We start from the raw sequence: 22384 nt of genomic DNA, 5'->3' as shown, positions 1-22384 counted from the left end.
TGCTGGAAGGGCTTCTCAGAGAAGGATTCTCTGCTGCCCTGGGGTTCTGCGGACCCCCTCTGCCACGAGGGCGGCGTCTGTTATTGTAGTTTTCTTCGCTGCCCCTGGAGGAAAAACTCGCTACGTGTGACAGGCGGGGCTCCCTGGGATTTTCGGAACCACATTTTACCACTCTTCTGACCCTTGGTGTATGGTCTGGAAGGAGTGGAAAAACTGACTCCCACGGCAGAGAGGGTCTAGCCTTCTTGCTCACACCTAGTCAAAGTGTCTTTCACCTGTGGTCCAAAAATAAAGGAACTATCAAAGGGGGCGTTGGTGAATGATGCTCTAAAGGGTTCCGCAAAATTACACAGCCGCATCCATGCATGTCTCCTAAGGTCCACGCCTGTACCTGCGGCTCTACTCACACCATCGGCTGCACAGGAAATGAGCCTCATGGAGGAGTTTACTACAGAATTAAGGGTCGCCAGCTGGAAAGCCACTTTAGCTTGAGCCCCTTCAGCTGATCGATCTTGAAGGGCATCTCAGAGCTCTTTAATGAGATCCCTCTGAAGCCGGGTAAAATGGCATAAGCAATTTAGTGACCTCATAGAAAAGGTCGCTGAAGCAAACATTCACTTCCCGTATCTATCCATAGTCCTAGACTCCTTGTTAAGAGGATGGAAAGACTAAGAAGTTTCCGCTAAATCCTTTTCAGTGGCTGTTGCTACCACCATAGCATCCACAGGAACACCTTTGGTAAGGAACTGCTTTATCAAGGGGTGCAGTGATAAACTTGCCAGGTCTCCTCTGGGTTGGTTCCACTGTATCCGGGGCTGACTAAGCCTTTAGAGCCAGAGGTTGGCACAGGCACTACAGGGGACAGAGCCAGTGGGTTCGATTGTGGGGCTGACTCAGAGGCCAGCACACTCCTCATGACATCGAAGGCGTCCCTGCCACAATGCAGAGAAGGATCCGGTTGCGAGGAAATCAGAATCCTTCTCCGCTCTGAGGGAGACTGCTCCGAGGCCAAAGTAGCAGCCGAACTCACCTGCGCCGAAGCTCCGAGAGGGAGAACGGGGTCGGACAAGGGTCCGATGCCATCCTCGGCGCAGAGATCCCTCGGACGGTACCATCAAGGGAATCTGAGCAGATGACGGAACTGAAGGAGAAATAGTTATCAGAGCCGATGTTTCCATGACTCGAACCCAAATGAACTCTGACTCGGAGCTCAAAGGAGTCTGAGGAGGAACATCGATAGAAGTTGACGGAGCAGACACCTGTTGAGGAGGGCTGGACAACATCTTGGCAAGTGCCTGCGACTTCAGCAATCTACTGACCACTCTTCTCCATGTTGTGATCCGAGAGCCTAGAGGACTGACAGGAGTGGAAAGATCTGTGACTGCGCTAACTCTGAAGCAGTGGAGACAGAGCAGCCGAATGTATGGACTTCAGAGAAGGGGACCTCAGCCTCTTGTGGCTCCGAAGATTCTGATGGAGCCGATAGGGAGATAGTCTCATCGATTCCAGCCAAAACTGAAGTGACAGGTAAAGTCTGAACCAATAACCGCTCAGAGCTTGAAGCGGACGATTTGGTCAGTTTTGGGGATTTCTCAGGCTGAGCCTTGGCCGGTGACTCCTGGGGCTTTAAAAGACCCCTAAGAATGAGCTTATTTTTACGCTCCTGCAGAATTTTTTGACTAAATGCATGGCATATAGAACAAGAGTCCTGCAGGTGCACTGCGCCCAAGCAGTAGACTCATGAAGTGTGCCCATCTGTCAGAGACATTTTCTGACAGCATGAGTCACACTTCTTGAATCCAGAAACCTTGGATTCTTTAGACATCCTGTATCCGAAAAAATACCTGAAGAGATACTACACTGAACTTAGCCAAAAGGCTAGAACAAAATACCACAACACCAATAACAGCAAAAAAAAAAAGTATACTACAGCTAAAGCTAAAGATTTTTTTTTTTTTTTAAACTAGGAAGCCTGAAACGGCTACCTAAAGGAAGACAGAAGGAAGGCCTTGAAACTAAGTGCTAACCTGACAGAAAGGGATAGGAGGGGGAGAGAGAACTCTCTAATTTAAACGAGTTCTAAGGAGGGGAAACTACAATATACTTAGCTAACACAACAAGAGAGAGAGACTAAAAACTAAACAATAACTCCCGAAAAAAACACTAATCTTAGCTAGAAAAGTTCAATAAGAAACTTAATACAAGCCTGAGCCAGTAAAAACGACACATTGCAGCTTAAGCAGCAAACGAGATCTGGGTAGCTAGTGCTAGGCATCATGGGATAAGGGGTAGCCTCGAGCCACTAAACAGCTCTCGAGCTATAGAAGATGGAAGAGTCGGACCAGAGGATCGGCTCCGATCCCACCCAGCAAGAACGAAGGTAGAGATAGACAACTTAACATTAAAAGATTATACTAAGCCTGAGCCAGTAAGGAAGCAACCTCGCAGATGAAGCGGCAAACAAGATCTGGGTAGCTGACGCTGGGCATTCTGGGATAAGGGGTTGCCTCGAGCCAGTAAATAGCTCTCAAGCTATAGAAGATGGCAGAGTTGGAGCAGAGGATCGGCTCCGAACCCAAACAGCATGAACGAAGGCGAGATGGACAACAACACTGGAAGTTGCCCCCCCCCATGCGGAACTAATCTATCCAGCAAAATAAGAGCACAAGCAGGCTGTTACTGTCCCTTACTCCGGGCCAGCAATCAAGGAACCTCAGTCCTCAATACAGACACCAGTGAGGGATGGCCACTAGGAAAAAAATGGATACAGACAATATTTTCAGATGCATCTCCCTGCACAAAGCACAAATTCCCTTAAGGGCACACAGGGAAGCACAGTCAGACCTGCTGGAGCTCTGTGCCCATATTCCAAGTAGCCAACACACACGCTACCCTGGTAAAGGCTGGCACATATTTACTAACGGTGTCCCCTCTGCCCAGGCTACAAGTTAAATCACACTACCAGTCAGCTACTCTAAAGCTCTTAAAAGGGTACCCAATTATACAGAGTAAAATTAATACCAATACAAATGTTAGAGTTTGATCACTGCAGCAAGGCTTCCAGGAGCAGCGAAAGTGTCACTAAAATACGCACAAGTACTCTTAAGATGTCAAGAGTTCTCTAAAAGATCCGCCACACAATAGACATAGAAATATTTAATCAACAAAATAGAAAATATAAGAATACTGAATATCTAGTTATAAACACCAGAGTTTCAATCACAGCAGAAAAAAATAACAGCTGGATAGATTCACACAGATGCAGAAAAAAAAAAGTTATGTACTTACCATAACATTCCATCTTTGTTGTCCAATCCTCCTTCACAGATGGGTTTGGACCCGATCCCTCAGATCAGACTTAGCCATTGTAAAATCTTGTGGCAACCCTGAATTCTCGAACTTCTCCCTTACCCAGAATGCACCATCCCCATTACCTCAGACCTTGTTTGCAGATTACAGCAGAACACTTTACTCATAGAAAAAAAAATGTAAGTAGAAATATAGCAGATAATGAAGCACAAAGCTATATCTGGACTTATAAAGGTAAGGTAAAGACCCCAAGACTGGCTCTATCCACCTGCTCTTCAAACATTGGATGGGGGTTACTGGGTGGGGAGTCGAGGAGAAATGAAAACTGGACAACACAGATGGAACGTTATATTACTTAACTTCATCTGATGTTATCAACTTTAATTCCATTCTCGACTGATGGGACAGAGTCCCCTGCTACTATAATTCCAGGGTGGCCTCAAGGAAGGGTATTCCTGAGCACCACTAAGCCAAACTATGCCAAACTTCTAGATACCATGTCTAGCTTGTAATGAGATATGAAAGTGTGAGGTGAAGCCCAAGTTGCTGCTGCACAGATATCACCCATGGATGCTCTTGAAAGAAATGCTGAGGAAGCTGCTATGGATCTTTTAGAATGGGCAAACAATTGCTTAAGGGCAAATTCAGTTCATCGTAAATGAAAGAAATGCAATTAGTGAGCCATTTGGCTAGGGAAACCCTAGACCGTGGCTTGCCCAATTTTTGCACAAAAACAACTGATCTAATTTTCTGAAGTCCTTTGTTCTGTGTAAGTAGCAACACAATTGTCTATGCACATCTAGTGAATGCAACAAATACTCGCCTTTGTTTGTATAGTTTGGGAAGAAAAATGTAAGGTTAACAAATTGTATCAGAATCAACATTAACCAACTTTGGGCAAAAAGGATATATTAGTTTGCAATGTAAATATCTATATGAAAAGTTAGGTATGGAGGTTTCACCGATAAAGCCTGAATTTCTGAAATTCATCTGGCCAAAGTAATGACTACCAAAAATAAGGTCTTTCAAGACAGGAATTTGAGATTGCAAGTATTCATAGGTTAGAGGGGAGGAAGAACCAAAGCTTGCGGTATCGGAGACAAGTCCCATGGTGGAGTAGGATCTTTAACTGGAGGCCTCAACAACAGATGTAATTTCATGCAGAAAGGTCTTACAAAGTTTACACGAAATAAGGCAAGAGCCATCAAGACAAACATGGAAATTGGTGCTAATGGAACTTTTACTTATAAGAACTGGCCCCTCAATCAAAAAGCAGCAACAAAACGTCCACAATAGCATAAATCTGTGCAGAAAAGGAATCCACATCATTTTCAAGTGACAAATGCACAAGTCTTTTCCATTTGCTATCAAGTTTTTCTCACAGATAGTTTGAGGGAAGATAATAGAATCTGTTGAACTGGGAAGGAGAACATAGGCTGTCTGGCTATTACTGGAAATGGAGAAACCAAGCAGACAGCTTGAGATTTGGAAGATCCAGATGAATCATTTCTGTCAGGTGGAAACAGAAGATCTGGAACTGGATCGAGTATCCAGGACTGATGGATCAAATGAGGCCACAGAAAAGGGAACAAATCTTTAGAGGCCAAATGGGAGCAATGAGGATGAACTTGCTCTTCAACTTAACAGCTTTTTGAAGGAACTGCAATATCAGATGGATTGGAAGATAAGCATACAGTAACCTGGGGGGGGGCAATCGTAAAGTACAGCATCCCTCAGTGACTACCCTTGTGGGAGGATAAGGGCAAAGTAGCTGCTGCACTTGTTTAGGGGAGAAGTAAAGATCGCAGCAAGGCTGTCCCCCCTATGCAGAAAATTATGTCCACTACTTTCTGGTTGAGGGACCATTTGTAAGCTAATAATGCACCTGCAGAGTTAGTCTGCTAGTATGCTGGTCCTCTCCAGAAAATGTGCTGCGAAGGGAAAGCGGTTGGAGAAGATGGCCCATTGCCAAACTCGTAGTGCTTCTCAACATGGGGCATGATCCGATTCCTCCTTGTTCATTAATGTACCAAACCACTGACACATTGTCTCTTTGTATCACAATTCCCGACGGAAGAGGATCTTAAAAGGCTTACAATGCTAAACTCACTGCTCTCATCTCTAGAACGTTGATATGCAAATTGGGCTTTTCAAGGGACCACCTGCTTTGGATTGTTTTTCCCCAGTTAATATCCACCACCCAGCTGGGAAGTTCCGGGTTCCTTTCTTGTCTGGGGGGACCTCTTGGATAAGTTTTGTTTAGCAGATTTTGTATTCGAAATGCTTCTTGTTCCCTCTGGCTGGGTTGAGCATAGGGGATTTTTCTGGAGTTTGGAGAAAAAAAGGAAAATGGAATTATATATCTTCTGGATACAATATTCTGCACCCAAGTATCTATTTCTAGCCAGGCTCTCCAGTGCAGGGACAAACTACCCCCAATTGCCTCCAGAGGGGGACAATCAGGCCTCCATTCAGGAGTGCTGGAAGGGCTTGCTAAAGGAGGATTCTCTAGACTCTTGATGTTGAGGGCCTCCTCTACCACGAAGGCGGCATCTACCATTTGGACTTCTCCCTCTGACTCTGGAGGAAGACTCTCCATGTGCATCCTGAAAAAATGCTTGGGATTTCCTGAACTTCATCTTTCTACCACCTCTATGACTCCTCAAAAAAGGATCTTTGGAGGATGGAAAAAACATATGCCCACAGCAGAAAGGGTCTTTCCATCCTTCTCATACCTGGACAATGCACCTTTTACTTTGGGGCCAAACAGAGATGCCGTCAAAGGAATCACTGACGAATGTAGACTTAAGGCTTTGCAAAAATCATACAAATGCATCCAAAAGCGCCTCCTAATGGTTACGCTCGATGCATAGATGCACAACTAGTACATGCTAGTTACCCACAGTTCAGATATCCCTTTTCACAGAAAGTGTCACTGAATTGAGCAGAAAAAGCAAGTTAACAGTGTGCCACAAAAGCATCAAAGCCTCCATTTCACTCCTAAAAAAGTACAAAATAAGCACACTTCAAAGTGTCCTAAGACCTGCTTAATTAGCTACAGCTACTAAAAACAACTTTTCTGATAGGACGAGTCCTCTAAAATGTGTCACTAATTTGCCATTATTCTCAAAAAGACCTGGTCACAATTCTTGTGAAAGACTAGAAAAAATATAACTTCTCTGTGGAAAAGTTGCCCAAATGGGGACTCGTCTACCAAAAACAGAAGATAAGAGCCAACAGTAGATACTGGGAAGCCTAGAGGTACACTCTCAAGGGTGGCAAGAAAAGATTGAAGAAACTAGCATCCAGTTTTCGGTATTCCCAACACAGATCTTTTTAAGACTGGCCGACCATTATATCCCGGGCAGGAGGCAGCAATGAGAATGAAGCAGTATCTGAAGTACCACGAAAACAATAAACTCTGCACAGTAATTGAAGGTTAATGAACTTCATGACACTAGAGCCAAGGAACACACACTAAGCTAGTATGCCAGTCTGTAAAGTCTACTAATGGAAGGAACTCCGCATCATAGAAATATAAACTAATTTGATTTATTTTTTTTAATGTCTGGCATCACAGCCTCATGCTTGCAAACTTAACTTTTGGTTGGATCTTGAGCATGGCTATAGAAATATTTTTTTAATATGGAATTCAGCCACTTGCTAGACATTTTAGACAAGCATTTTTTTTCCAGACCACAAAATTACTAAACATTAACTGCCTAGTTTTAAGCACCTTCTTACCTCAGAGAGTAAACCCAGAAAACTCTGAAAAAGCAATGACAATTTTATTTCTTTTGGTTGTTCCAATTACCCGTGGCACAGATTTGCTTTCAGTCATGCCTGAAACACTAGCCAATATTTACTTAGAAGCTGTAAAGAGGGTGACAAAAAGTTTCCCACCCTGGTTGGTGATGCACATTTTAGCACAGGTTAAGTACTCCATAGGATTTCATGAGCTTTTTTTTCTTCACAACTTCTCTGCTTGCCTATCAGCCCACCCTGCAACCTACAAGACCATTTTTTTCCTGTCTTCACTAAGTTCCTTCTCTGGCCCATTTATATCCCTCAGAGGTGAGAGCCAGTCATGAAGCAGTCATCAAGTAGACATCAGCAATCCCCCCCACCTTAGTGCCAGAACTTCTAACCCCTCAGTAGGTTCCAAGGGATGGCAATACTGCCATTCTATTGGGAAAAGCTCACAAGCTTCCCCATGATCGAAGTGGCTACACTGTGGTAACAGGTTCCTCTGGCTCGAAATCTGACTGAACCACCAAGTACACCTGCTGAGGTCACCCAAGCAGTAAGCCAAGACAACTACTCCCCCACCCAGAGAATGAGTAAGTAGTATGCCACTAACTCACATCCTTCTACCCCACTCCATCCAACTCCTGTGCCCATTATCAAACACTTTTTGTCTAGGTCGCAGTTAGGACTTTACCCTTCTACACCACAGGCTGGGGTTAGGACTTTACCCTTCTACACCACAGGCTGAGGGTCCTGCTAAGTCACCAACTGAAATTCAGTGATAAGTGAAGATTCTACCTCTCTACAGACTATGAAAGTATTGTTTTATGCCATGTACACATTATTTTTTATAATTAGGTATGACCTACAGCTGTATTCAATTTGAACTTTTAGTGCTTTACTATTTATAAACAAAATACAGCTGTGTGTGAACATACCATAAACAGCACATCTCCAACAAGATCACTGCTGTAGTACTAATTACTAATGGAAAGTGTCCAGCTAGAAAATCTTATGACCAGACCAGTACACAAATGCTTGGCCAGCTTCCTCTCATGCCATATGTTAAACCTATGGCTCAAGCATGACACTACATGTTGGTACACAAGAACCACAAAGCTTTCTTGCCCCAGAAAAAGGAGTCAAAGGCTAAAAAGCCTAGGAAGAAAGGGCTCATGCACGAGTTAGAGGGGTAAAATGGGTCCACCTCAGCCAAGAAACAGAAAAGCAGATAAAAAGGGGAGGGAGAGTACAAACACTACAATAACATATTCAGAATTACTGTTATGGAAAGTTTGTACACAACTGTACTATGTTCATCATATTACTGTTGCAGTATTGCATACTGAAGAGTAGCTTCCCAAAGCGTTTAACTGGAAGAACATCTTAAGAGCAAGTACAAAATGCCTTGAATGAAGGCTATAGTAAAACTAGTTCTGACTCTAGAAAAGGCATCAATCTTCTAGTGTTTAGTAAAGGTGTGAGATATGAAGAACATGTGGCTACTTCTAAAAGTTCTTTAATCCTACCTCTTGAAGAAAAGCACCTCAAGAAGCAACACCTCTGCTTTGACATAGCTTTAAACAGATTTTCCATATAAAAAAACAGAATTAACTTGACAAAAAGCCACCTGGAAATTTACTCAGATACTAAAAAAACATCCTTTTACCTACAAAGGAAACAAGTTGGTCAGGCTTTGATCAGTTTAGTTTTGTATAAATAAAATCTTACTGGTCTGTGAATTTTAAGTAAACAAGTTCACCGCTGCACCCCCCCCCCCCCCATTCTGAAAGTTAAAAAAAATGCTGGAAGGTGGCTGGGCTGGTAGTTGGCCGGGCTGGTTTAAAGACATACTATCCTAATAAAAATAAATTATCTTAACTCAACCTATCTTCATAAAAAAATTCATAAAAAAAAATTGAAAAGGATAAAGAAATAAGAGCTTCTAGCTCAGACTCCTGACAGAAGTCAAAGTCACTAACATCATGTTCATGCAAAGAATTTGAGAGAATCTGGTTCAGAAGAAGAGAGAGAGCCAACTTTTCTGATACATAGTTCAAGTCCCAGGGGCCTGATGTGAAGGATGCCTTTCAGGAACTGTCTGAATGTGAAAAAAATATATAGGGAACCATAGGCAAATGGGTAGAAATTTCTGATAAATGCACTTTTACTGGAGTATGCCAGTGCCAAGTTAAGCAGCTCTCACAAATATTCATGAAATAGAGGAATATCCTGTTTATGACTTTGTCCTCTTTTCTAACACTAGACAGAAAAAACATTTCCATGTGGAAATGGAACAGTTTCTTGCCTTTTGGAATATATGTAAGCACATCCAAAGAAAACAATGCCTGAAAGAAAAGCAGAAGCCTAAACCAATAAACTGAGTCTGTAGGATGGAAGGAGTGTCCCCCTTTGCTGGGTGAATGGGTCTACCCTGTTGGGCAACTCCTGCCACATTGCCCTTGGCTAGATGTGAGAGAGAGAACTAATGTTGCGAGACAAAAGGAAGTCATCTGTAGTACTTTTGCAGTCTTCTTCCTTTTTAATTTCTCCAGGTCTTTTGGGTTTCTGAAAACATGACCGGAATGGACCCTATTCCCAAGTCAAAGTATGATTGAAGTTCAGGAAATCAATATTGTTTCAATCTTGATGATGGAGTGAAGTGCTCATCGCAGCACCTGCAATGCGCCCAAGTACGGACTCCTTCTGCAATTCATAAGGAGTTGCATTTATCAGCAAAATATCAAAGACAGACTGTAAATTTTTTTTTTTTTTTTTTTTTTTTTTAAATATCTATGACCCATTGCTCTTACTACTACTACTCAAACTGTCTGGGTTATCCTTCTACGCTGCCCTGGTTTCGGTCTGCAAATCCTGGTATTTTATGACCGTCTCAGTACACAAGATACTGTAGTTACTGGGTGTAGCAATTTCAATGATCAATGCAACTTTTGTCTTTTCATGGACTACTCTACCTGGTTTTCTCACATCCATTTTTTTGAACAGTTGGAAATGAGCAATCCCATGCAATATAAACTATTTTCTGTAATACTTTGTGGCTCACATTTCCAATCTTTTTTCAGCTACCTCAACAATTTAAGGTTTGCACAATCCCCAGTGCAAACAGTCTTGCCACATTATTATGCCTTTCAGTATACAGTCATTCTGCCATTAGTACACCACAAACAAGACGTGCGACTTATCAGTTGTTTTACAAAACCTACATTTGTCCATTTCTCCCACATAGTCAATGGACTTTGTAAACCAACACGTACACAAGTCCACTACATGGGCCACCGATATTAGCCTTTTACCTTTTGGTTTAAATTCACTTATTAACCATTTCAGAGTTCGATCCTTATCGACATGTGGCTGTTCCAAGAGTTTTCTGTACTTGCAAATATATTTATGCATTTTCCACATTTATTGTCTTCTCATCTGATCCTTCACCTTGTATTCTTTTTTTTGTTTGTTTGTTTTTGTTTTTAGACATTCAGTTACTGCCCGATTGTTTTTTCCCCCCTACTTCTGGTTGGATTTCCAGTCCCACTTGACACGGATTATTCTCATGTTTTACTATAACTACATTTGGGTCTTGCAAGATCAGCAGATATGTATGTAGTCCTAAGATTGCAGACCTCTACACGTAATCAATTTCAAGGAGGCCCATACCTCCTTCAGAAGGAGAATATATAGTTTTGGTATACAATGATTTTTGTAAGGCATTTGATAAGCATGCATCCTTCTTGTTTTCCTGTCCAAACAATCCAACACCTTTTTGGGGCCAGTCACTCCAAAACTAAGTTAGGACAAGAAAAGCAAACGGATTTATAGCTTGGGCTTTGTTCTTAGATGTCAGCGCTGCTTAAAGTATTACATTTTACTCTTCTAAAATATTCCTTACCAAGTTTTATTTGCATTTGTTTATTTTACTGTTGATCCTTCATCAACTTTCAAATATTTATACGTTCCCTCTTGCTCAAGTTCTTTTATTAAGATTTCTGTCTCAGGCTGACATTTTCTAGGCGATGCAGCTTTACTGCTTGAAAGGATGCTTCTGCACAATTATAAAGACCAAACCACATTCTTAAATCTGAAAGTTTTGACCACTTACAGTTGTGCTTTTAGCTCATCTGATGAGCTACAAAGATTTAAAAAAAAAAATCACACACAAAAAGACGAGAAGCCTTTGCACCTTTTTTGTTTTGGGAGAAAATCTGCCGCCATGACAATCTGTTAAGTAGAGAGGTTAAGGACAGGACAATAGAGCAATGTTGACAGTCACCCTGGAACAAATCCATTTGAATTTTTATCCCTGGAATAACAAATTTGCCCTCAACTGCAAAGTGGTTTGCCACTGTTTCACAGTGGCTGTAATCTAATCAGTGTAGAGTACATCTTATACATTTTTAAGTGCTCTTATCCATGAATGTGGGATACTGTCAAATACTTTTTTGTAGTCTATCCATGCCATACTTCTTCCCCTTATTACATATCTCCATAATGACTAACAAATGATCCGGTTTCATATGACTTGTTACCCTTCACCATGACTGAGTTTTCTTCGGACTATAAACTCAGCCATCATCAAGTCCAGCGTCTGGTAGTTGGAAGTAAAAGTCAGTCCATAGTTTTTATGAGAGTTTGCAGGTTCACTCTTAAGTCGGAGGAGTATTGTTTTTCCTGTTAACCAAGCTGGGGTCTGTTCGGGGAGTGGATATAAAATAGTTCTTATTCACTGCTAAATCTTGAAGTTAATACGTTTAGCCAGAAATTAGGTACTGCATCTGAGCCTGGGATTTTCCAATTAAGAGCTTTTCTTAACTTTGTTTCTATTTCTCTGGCCATTACTTCGCCCCATTTTATATCCTGTACCTGTGAACTTCTTATTCTCTTTACTTTTTCTATCCATTCAGTATCTTTTGTTATGTTCCACAAGATTTTCATATTCCACAAAAATATATCCATTTCTTTTTTTGGTGGCGTTTCAATTCCTTTTCCCTGGTTTCCTCAATTCTCTACAAAACATTTTTGGGGTCATCAATAAAATTGCTTATTTTCTACTTTTCCTATATATTTATCTGCATATCTTCTACGCTTTTCTGCCTGTGCTGATATTTTTAGTCTATTATTTGCAATAGAGTAGGATAGATCCTTATCTGTTCTGATATGTCCATCTGAGTATTTCTGTTGATCCGTTACCTCTTCTATACTCGTCTAACAGTGACGACTTGTCTCAATTGCTTTATAGTTTTCCCCATTCGATACTTCCACAATGGCATGAACTTCTCTGGCAACTGAAAACCAATGCCTACACCTTTCCAGGTATCAACGATATGTGTTCCATTAAATGTTTACTTAACATTAAAGCCTTAGATAGATAAATGAAGAACTTTTTTTAGAAATAATGTATACATTCGCGTTTTTTATTACAACTTTGAATTATTATATACATACACATGAATATATTTGATTAATAATAATTGGTACAAATTAAATAGTCTATATATATATATATATATATATATAGTCTATATATATATATATACATATACATATACATATATATATATATATATATATATATATATATATATATATATATATATATATGTATACACACACACACAGATGGGATTTTTTTTAAAAAGTACATAGGTCTAAATACAAACTTCTTATATTTACAATATTAATTGGTTTATAAATCATACAATATAGTCCGGGAAAAAATTTTTTAAAGAAGGTTTTAAAATTATGTATTTAAGTCTATTTGTATTTTTTTGTGTGTGTTCTCTTAGAGAAACAAAAATTTTTGTATTAGACATGTATGATTTTTGTAGTTGGTTGGTTAGAATAGAATGTAAACCAACACCATGAATTTTGTAGTTGGTTGGTTAGAACAAAAGAATGCAAAGAAACAGCACTTTGAATATTATTGTTGAGCCTCAAGCATTTAAGCTTAAAGTAATTGCTTAATATGTATTAATTGAATAACGATTTGAGTGATTAACTTGGGGGCTTGGCTTTAAGTTTTTAGATAAAATGCTTAGTTTTTTATTGTAAGTTTGTCTGAAGAAGTGCAAACAATTTATTGCATGAAAGTGCTAATGAAACTGAGTAAAAGGATTTTCCACAACTTCGACTGGCGTGATTTGTAACCTCCATTTTTTTCTTTTTTTTTTTCTTTTTTTTTTTTTTTATGAAGCTTCTAACTTACGAAATTTTATTGATTTTCTACAGTCTACTTCTGATTTTTATTTTTGATCTGAATGTCTGCCCATCTCTACAAAAAAAAAAAAAAATCAAGCAACTCTCTTATTTTCTTCCAAACTAAGGGCACGCTCTGTTCTACGGGAATTTTACAGAAAGTTACAGATAATCTTCCTGTACCACATTCTCTTCAGTTTTATCCTGTGTCATCCCATTGCTCTTTCATACGGGAACTCACAGGCCTATCACTCCACAACACTGACTGTGTGTCAAGAGTTGCCAGTTTCCCCGTTTTCTCTCTCTACAACTCCAAATGCAATTTTGTACTAGTTTTCTATGCAAGGCTCCGAAGTTTCTTATGGCCACTCAGAGGTTTCCCGCTCCACTGGCTTCTCCTTAATTTGGAGATGCATTACTCTACCCTGCTGTGGTGTAGGACTTAGATTTTCTACACCAAATCCTTCACGTCACATGTAATACATAACCTGCATTTCTATTTCTTTAACTTCTCCATTACAAAATATAAAACGGAGGAAAAGGAGAAGGTTAGTATTGCAAAATTTTCTACATCTGGATAGCTTTGCCTGTACTTATCAAATATCTTTGGTACTTCTCTTTTTGTATTGATTAGTTTTGCTTTCTCCTTTGCATAAATATATTGCACCGTATTAAATTTCCTTTCCCATGTCCATATTTCTTCAGATGTCTCTGGCTCCTCCCGTCTCTCCTTACTTGGAAGGCTCGCCATTCCATCACGCTGTGATACAACCTCAGACTTTCTGCACTAAATACTTAACATGTATTCCAAAACTTGAACTTCTATTTTTTTTTTAAACTTAACTTCTTTCCCTAATCTTCTGTTCTATGTTCCCTCTTTGTGATCTTATTGTTTTGTATTGTGAAAATTTCCATATCTGGATGCCTTTGCCTACATTTCTCTTCAAATATTTTTGGGGCTGCTTTTTTGTAATGATTAACTGGGCTTTCTCCTTTGCCTAAATATTGCACCATATCAGCCCCCCCATGTCCATATTTTTTATACCTTAAAAAATCTCTAAATTTTTCTTTAGATTTTCCCACTTCCTCAGGAGCTTCTTTTTCCAAAAAGGTCAATGGTTTGCTTGGTCTATACAATGTTTTTCATAAATCTGTAGTAAATAATGAACACAAATTTGCATTTGAAGTTTGACATTTTTTCTTGTGAAAGTATTTCCTTTCTGCTAATTTCTCAATCTTTTTGTTTTCCTTGTCTGGAAATTCTGTGCTTTTTGCACAACACTAATACACAATTAATCTTTATGGCTCTTGTTTGGCCCATCAGTTTTGCTAAATTTCTGTGAACTACTACTTCCCCATCTACAACATGGGGGGGGGGCATCCTCCTCCTAAGCCTAGCCTGAACCCACTGCAAGAATGTTTGTGTCTTCAGAATTCTACACCATTTTTTTCCAGTCCTGGCACCAGTGCACCTACCAGGATCGGGCACTTTTTATCCTGGTCTTGTGGACCCAGCTATCTTTATTTTTAACCCAATTCTGTCCATGACATATGCTATATAAAATACAGTCTATATCAGTGTAACCTTTGCGAGATTTTGTGAAGAACACGGTCCACCTCATGAAGGTACTCACCAAGACTGGAGGACAAATTCAATTCCAGCAATACTACTATTCCACTCAGATCCCCTTCATCTCACCATTCAAACCCTTCTTCAGTAGGGCCTTTGGAATAAGAACAAAGGAATTTCCTATACCATGAGATTGAGAAGGCAATCTGTTCTCCAATCTTCCTACTTGGGATTGTGGAATATAAACACAGATGACTGTTCACAGTGGATGCAAAAATATTCATCTGGGGAGTTACCCACAGATGGGCAATCTGCAGAAAGACCTCTCCATTTGTGACCGTTTGTCCTGGACTGATTTCTAATGAAATGCAGGTTGCTATTAACCACAATTTTCTTTTCCTTCAAGCAATACCCAAAGCCAACATGGCTAGCCAGATGATAGACTGTAGAATAATGCAGTCATTCCTCACCATTTTTAGGTATACCACAACCATAAGGCCTTTTAATGGAGACCCAAGGTGACAGAAGTTCTGAACAAAGGTCAGATTTCTTTTGTATTTCTGCATTTATCCATGCCTTGCCCTGGCAATACCACTTGGGCTTTCAAGTCCATTGAAAATGCATCCAAAGTAACCTTGCAGACTGACAGCAAGAACCAGACAAACAACTCTAGGTCTGAGTGTTATCTGGCTGACCACCAATGAAACAATTTTCTTCATACAATACAAGAGGGGTACTGGAAGATATGTGGCAGTGATGTACCTAAAATGACTGCAGGCATCACTGACTCCACACAAAGTATATATTCAAAGTCAGAAATTGCATTTTTTCCTAACTGAGGAAGGCTACATGTAGAAGTGCTGAAATGACATCCTAGGAAAGTTAGGCTGCAAGAATATCACAGGGTGGACCTCTTCAGATTTATTTCAACACCGAGGTAAAGAAGCAGGTCCATAGAGAATTGTAGGTCCTGCAAGGTCCCTTCCCCTTTTGAAGTAGACTGGATTAAAAGAGCATCCAAAAGGTAGTTACAGATAGCATTCTTCAGACTCCAAGGGTAACGCAGGTTCAAAACATTGTGTGACCACTCAGACCTGTAAACAGATCAAAGAGTACAGCAGAAAATTGAAACTTAAAGCTAATATAGAAAAATCTTGAATTTAAATGTGATCTGGATGTGCAGAAATGTTAAGATTAGCTTCTGTGGCTAACTAGGATCTAAAAGATGCCCAAGAAAAAGTGAAGCATGTTCAGAAATAATATTTTGAAGTTTGGGGTTCTTAGAAGTGTTCAGGATGAACAAGTCCAAAACATCTCCAAGAAGAAACCTGGAATAAAATCTGTCCATTTGGCGAGGGGGGACACATTTCTATTTGCCTGATCAAATAACATTTAAAGTTAGTAAAACTAGGTACTTTGGGTTTGGGAGTACTTGTGGAATTCCCAATGGAGCTACAGGAGTTGCATTAAGTTTTATTCACTGCTGGATAAATGCTGAAAATCCAGATGTCCAATGTTATCTTGCTCCAAAGAGGAAGGCACAGAGTGTTGCTTCCTTAAAAAACTAAGGAAGAGGGTTGGCCAAAGTTGAAGGGGTGCAAGGAGGATGGTAGTCAAATTAAGAGCTTTTATCCCCAAAGGATCATTTAGGTCCTGCGACGTCTGCCTTAGAATTTTTCCTGCCACTTTCGCTTAGCAAGTTTCTCCACTTTGTTGCAGGTTTTGGCTTTCAGGATTCACCTTTAGAGAAATAATTCCTCTGAAGTTTTGCTACTGTAGAGAGAAAAAGCCATTTAAAATAAATTTACAATTTCCTCCTTTGTCATTTTTGGAAAATTTCAGAAGATGCAAGACCAAAAGGATTGTCTATATCCAAACAAGTATCTAGAACTTTATACCAGCTGGTAAAAACTGTAAGCGCATCCAAGAGTGCTTCTTTAAAAACAGAGCTGGCAGCTGCTGCCATCATAACCACGCTTCAATGAATGTCTTGCTACTTGTGTAGCAGAGCTGAGCATAGACTACAGAATACATTACTGTCCGGAATATCAGAAGGGACTTTTTCACAATCATGGCAGCTTATGGCAAAGAACTGCAGAAGTACATACTTTTTACTGTACATATCCACAGTCCTACTATCCTTGTCACTGGGCAAGGCATTTGTTGATGGGAAGGTCTTGCAGGCTTTGTCTACTTTTACTGAAATTACAACACAGTCTGAGGAAGGACTCGTGTGTAAATATTTCTGCAAATCTGATAATTTACAAAACTTATCCACAGCAGTCAAGGATGCTGAGAAGATGCGTTATAAAGCATCCAGCACAAGAGGGATACTGAAAGTCTTTGGAACATCCATGTTTACAACAGGTCATGGTAGTTTTTTGTACCATGAAAACCTGTTTATCTTCCCAGTGGAAATGGCCCATCATGTTTTCTCCTGACTACTTTGGAAGATTATCTTCATCCTTTGACTCAACTCCAGTAGGGGACTAGATCTGGGAAGAACAGACTAAAGATTCCACATCCGAATCTGAAGACTCCTTAATCCTCTGATAAAAAGTGTCCCTCTTTCTTTTCTGAGGTAAGAGTTAGAAGAATGAAATCATGGAAGCTTCACTACACAAGAGCTTTGACAAGCCATTGACGAAAAACTAATATCACTTCTGTTGTGGATCAGAGAGGGGAGTGACAGGATGGAAGCTATGCCTGGATTTCTATTTCTCTTTTTAGGAGTAACAGCAGACAAAGAAGCAAAATTATCAAAGACGTCTTCTCAAACAAATATCTGCAGTATGCCTTCAAGTCCCTTAAGAGACAACTAGTCAAAGATCCTCTTTTGCAGCTTTAACAGACCAGCCAGGCAGGTGGGATGCACCTGAAATCTGCACCTCATTTGCCTCTAAAAGGTAGTTCACACAGTAAAATGGGTCATGTGCCTCAGACGACTCAAACCATCTACCTCACTCAAAGTCTGTTTTTCTTTTTAAAAGCAAGTTTTTAGAGAAGCCAAGCACACTGGTCTTGAAAAGAAAGACCTGCGAGTACAGCACTCCCTAAAGGTACGTTTAGGTCATAAAACAGAGCAAAACACCATCCTCTTACAGTCGACGACACTGGCTGTTGCACTTCCTTCTGTAAGGGAACATGAAATTGTACAATTTTTTCCCCAAACCCTTTTAATGAATTATCACTTGGGACATAAGCAAATTTACATTCGTATAAAAGTAACCACACTATAATTAGCATAACCTTTTACTTCACATATACTGGTATACCTCATATAACCTAACCAACTTTATAAGAATTATTCAATTCCTGCCATTTTTGTTTTAAAGAATCACTACTAAATAATTACTTAATACACAGGCAATCATTCATTTATATAAATGAAAACAAACCACACCAACGCAATCTAGTTGCAAGCATTTTACATCACAAACCATACCATCACACTCCCAGTTCGAAACATTACACATCACTTACAATCTACCCAATAGCTTTCAGCATAACATTACATAGCTCATTCAAGTCTCGCCGCCTTTTAAACCTCATTCCTCCCTTGTATGTATTGTTCCCACAGTTCCCATTTTTTTTCTTGTGTAGTTTGCTCCTACTCTTTTCCAAAGACCTCAATTACAGCCGTTTTACCTTTTACTACATTCACAATTTCCAGTATAGTTGGTTTAGATTTTGATTTCCATTTTCTAGCAATTGCTTTTTTGAAGCCACCATTATTAGACATAGCAAGGCCTTACCATGCGTAGGCAATTCCGATTCTGTATCGTAGCTCAGAAAAATCATCTTCCTCATCAGACCAATCAGCTCACCCAGCATCTCCGGACACTGCATCCCGCAGGAAATCCTAAAAGTCCAATTCCCTGACCTCCCAGAAAATATGCTCCCAATTACCCCTTTCATTCCCATCACATCTCCAACGCTGGCTACCTGCATGAGAAAAAAAAAAAAATCTGTCTACTTGGGGTAAAAGACCTACACAAACATTTCCAGGAAAAAAATCCTCATCTTCTTTCAGCTATTCCCATTGGGGGTTGCCACAGCAGATCTGTTTGCATTTCTTCCCGTCCTCTGCATCTTGCTCGGTCACACCAACCACGTGCATTTCCTCTCACCACATCCATAAACCTTATCTTAGGCCTTCCTCTTGTCTTGTTACCTGGTAGCTTCATCTTTAACATCTTTTTCCCCAATATACTCAGCATCCCTCCTTGTCCAAACCACTGTAATCTTGCCTCTCTGGCTTTGTCTCCAAACCTTCCAACCTGGGTTGACCCTCTAATATACTTATACCTAATCCTGTTCAGCCTAGCCACACCCAGTGCAAATCTTAACATCTTTAACTCTGCCACATCCAGCTCTAACTCTGCCACATCCAGCTCTAACTCCTGCCTTCTCCAACCTATATAACATAGCTGGTCTCACTACCCTCTTGCAGACCTTCTCTTTCACTCTTACTGGTACTAGTCTGTCACAAATCACTCCTGACACTTCTCCACCTATTCCATCCTGCCAGTACTCTTCTTCCTCTCTTCCACACTCACCGTTACTCTGAACTATTGATCCCAAGTATTTAAACTCATCCACCTTCGCCACCTCTATTCCTTGCATCCTCACTCACCATTCCTCTATCCTCCCTCTCATTCACACACACACATATTCTGTCTTAGTCCTGCTGACCTTCATTCCTCTTCTCTCTAGAGCACATCTCCATCTCTCCAGGGTCTCCACCTGTTCCCTACTCTCACTACAGATCAATATCATCTGCAAACATCATAGTCAACGGGGACTCCTGTCTGATCACATCTGTCAACCTGTCCATCACCACTGCAAATAAGAAAGGGCTCAGAGCTGATACTTGATGAAATCCCACCTCCACCTTAAATGCATCCGTCACTCCCACCGCAGACCTCACTGCTGTCACACTACCCTCGTATATATCCTGTACCACTCTTACATACTTCTCTGACACTCCCGACTTCCTCATACAATACCACAACTCATCTCTAGTCATCCTGTCATTTGCTTTCTCCAAGTGTACAAAGATATAATGCAACTCCTTCTGACCTTCTCTGTACTTCATCAACACTCTCAGAGCAAACATCGCATCTGTAGTGCTCTTTCACAGCATGAAACCATACTGCTGATCACTAATCATCACGTCCCTTCTTAACCTAGCTTCCACTACTCTTTCCCATAACTTCATGCTGTGACTGATTAATTTAATCCCTCTGTAGTTACTACAGCTCTGCACATCACCCTTATTCTTAAAAAAAATTGGTACCAAAACACTCCATTCCTCAGGCATCCTCTCACTTTCCAAGATTTCATTAAACAATCTGGTTAGAAACTCCACTGCCATTTCACCTAAACACCTCCATGCTTCCACAGGTAGGACATCTGGACCAACAGCCTTTCAATTCTTCATAGCCATCCTTACTTCCTCCTTGCTAATCCATTGCACTTCATGATTCATTATCCCCACATCATCCAGCCTTCTCTCCCTCTCATTCTCTTCATTCATCAACCCCTCAAAGTACTCTTTCCATCTGCTCAACACACACTCCTCACTTCTGAGTAAGTTTCCCTCATTATCCTTTATCACCTTTACCTGCTGCACATCTGTCCTAGCTCAGTCCCTCTGTCTAGCCAATCGGTACAGGTCCTTTTCTCCCTCATTAGTGTGCAACCCTTCATACAACTCTTCATACGACTTAGCCTTCGCCACCTCTTTGCCATGCACCTCATCTCCTTAAACTCCTGTCTGCTTTCTTCATCTCTGACAATACCACTTCTTTGCCAACCTCTTTCTCTGTATACTCTCCTGTACTTCCTCATTCCACCACCATGTCTCCTTGTCGTCCTTCCTCTGTCCAGATGTCGTACCAAGCACCTTTCTAGCAGTCTCCCTTATTAGCTCTGCTGTAGTTACCCAGCTATTTGGTAACTTGACTGCCACACAGTGCCAGTCTACTCTTCCCTGAACTCCACCTCACAATTACCCTTTTTTCAATTTCCACCATTTGATCCTTGGTGCTGCCCTTACACCCCTTGATCACCAACGTCATCCTACAAATCACCATCCTATGCTGCCTAACTACACTTTCCCTGGGTCACCACTTTACAGCCTCCAATCTCCTTCAAACTGGCCCTCCTACATGATATAATCCACCTATGTGCATCTTCCTCCATTCTTGTGAGTCACCCTATGGTCCTCCCTCTTGTTAAAATACGTATTCACCACAGCAATGTCCATCCTTTACCCAAAATCCACTACCATCTGACCTTCTGCATTCCTTTGCTTAATACCATACATGCCCATCACTTCCTCATCCCCTCTGTTCCCTTAAACACGCCCATTGAAATCTGCTCCAATCAATACTCTCTCACCCTTGAGTACCGTCATCACCACTTCATCCAACTCGCTCAAAAATATCACTCTCTCATCCATCACACACCAAACTTGTGGAGCATATACATTAACAACATTCATCATTACACCATCAATTTCCAGCTTCATAAACATCACACTATCAGACAACTCTTCCTCTCCAAAACACACTTAACCTACTGTACCTTCAGGATAACTCCTATGCCATTTCTCCTCCCATCCACACCATGATGAAACAATTTGAACCCACCTCCGATACACCTAGCCTTCCTCCTTGTCTCTTGCACACACAATATACCACCCTTCCTTCTGTCCATCATATTGGCTAGCTCTCCCTATACCAGTCATACTGCCAACATTCAAAGTTCCGACCCTCACTACCACAGTCCTAGCCTTTATCCTCTCTTCATGCCTTCGGCCATGCCTTCCCCCTCTTCTCTATATCTTGTAAATTTTGTTAGATATTTGGGACACATACAACAACCTATATCCTACCAATGTTTCTTTGTGAATTGCTTATCCACTCCCCCCCCCAGTGCTTTCTGACCTCCTCCGATTCTTATAGTTACTGTGTAAGATTTTTTATGCTCTATTAATTATTCCTTTAATGGCAGCTTCTGTTCTAGATTCAACAAAAAAACTCGCTCCCATTACCTTGGTTTCTTTGACAGTTTTCTCCAGTAAATTCCAGCCACCTCTTGCCTATATCCTTAATTGCAGTCATCCTTACCAGCAGAATCTCCTCTCTCTAATCCAGTGTTGACTTATTTTTTTTAGAATATTTTCTGCTGCTTTATGAATATAATATTCTATATGATTACTGTTACTATCCTTAAAGGCCTGCATCCAAAACCCCAGTCTCTCCTGGTTTCTTGAGCTTCCCCCCATTTTATCATCCATTTCCACTCGGAAATATAGTTTTCTGCTTTTGCTATGTACAGGAGTCTAAACTGTGTAGCGCTGAAATACCCCTTCAAACTGGGTATACCCAATTCGCCCTGTTCTACTTGAAGAATCAGTTTATACCACTTGACTCTTCCAGTCTTCGCCTCCCAGATTATGTCACCTTCAGCTCTTTATTAATTGCCATCCACAACTTTTCCTCTGGTTGATAAAAACATGCCCGACCTGTGTAAAAGACTAAA

General features: G+C 40.6%; 1 long non-coding RNA gene across 1 annotated transcript in view; it reads right to left on the bottom strand.

The window, feature by feature from the left end:
• Positions 1-22384, bottom strand: part of LOC122791822 — a 269279-nt gene that overhangs the window by 165281 nt on the left and 81614 nt on the right. The gene's annotated exons all lie outside the window — the stretch shown is intronic.

This window comes from Protopterus annectens, chromosome 17.part0 (genome assembly GCF_019279795.1).
Source record: "Protopterus annectens isolate FY-2018-M chromosome 17.part0, PAN1.0, whole genome shotgun sequence".
NCBI lineage: Eukaryota > Metazoa > Chordata > Ceratodontiformes > Protopteridae > Protopterus > Protopterus annectens.
The sequence above is the reverse complement of the archived record's forward strand: the minus strand, read 5'-3'. Positions and strand labels throughout refer to the sequence as shown.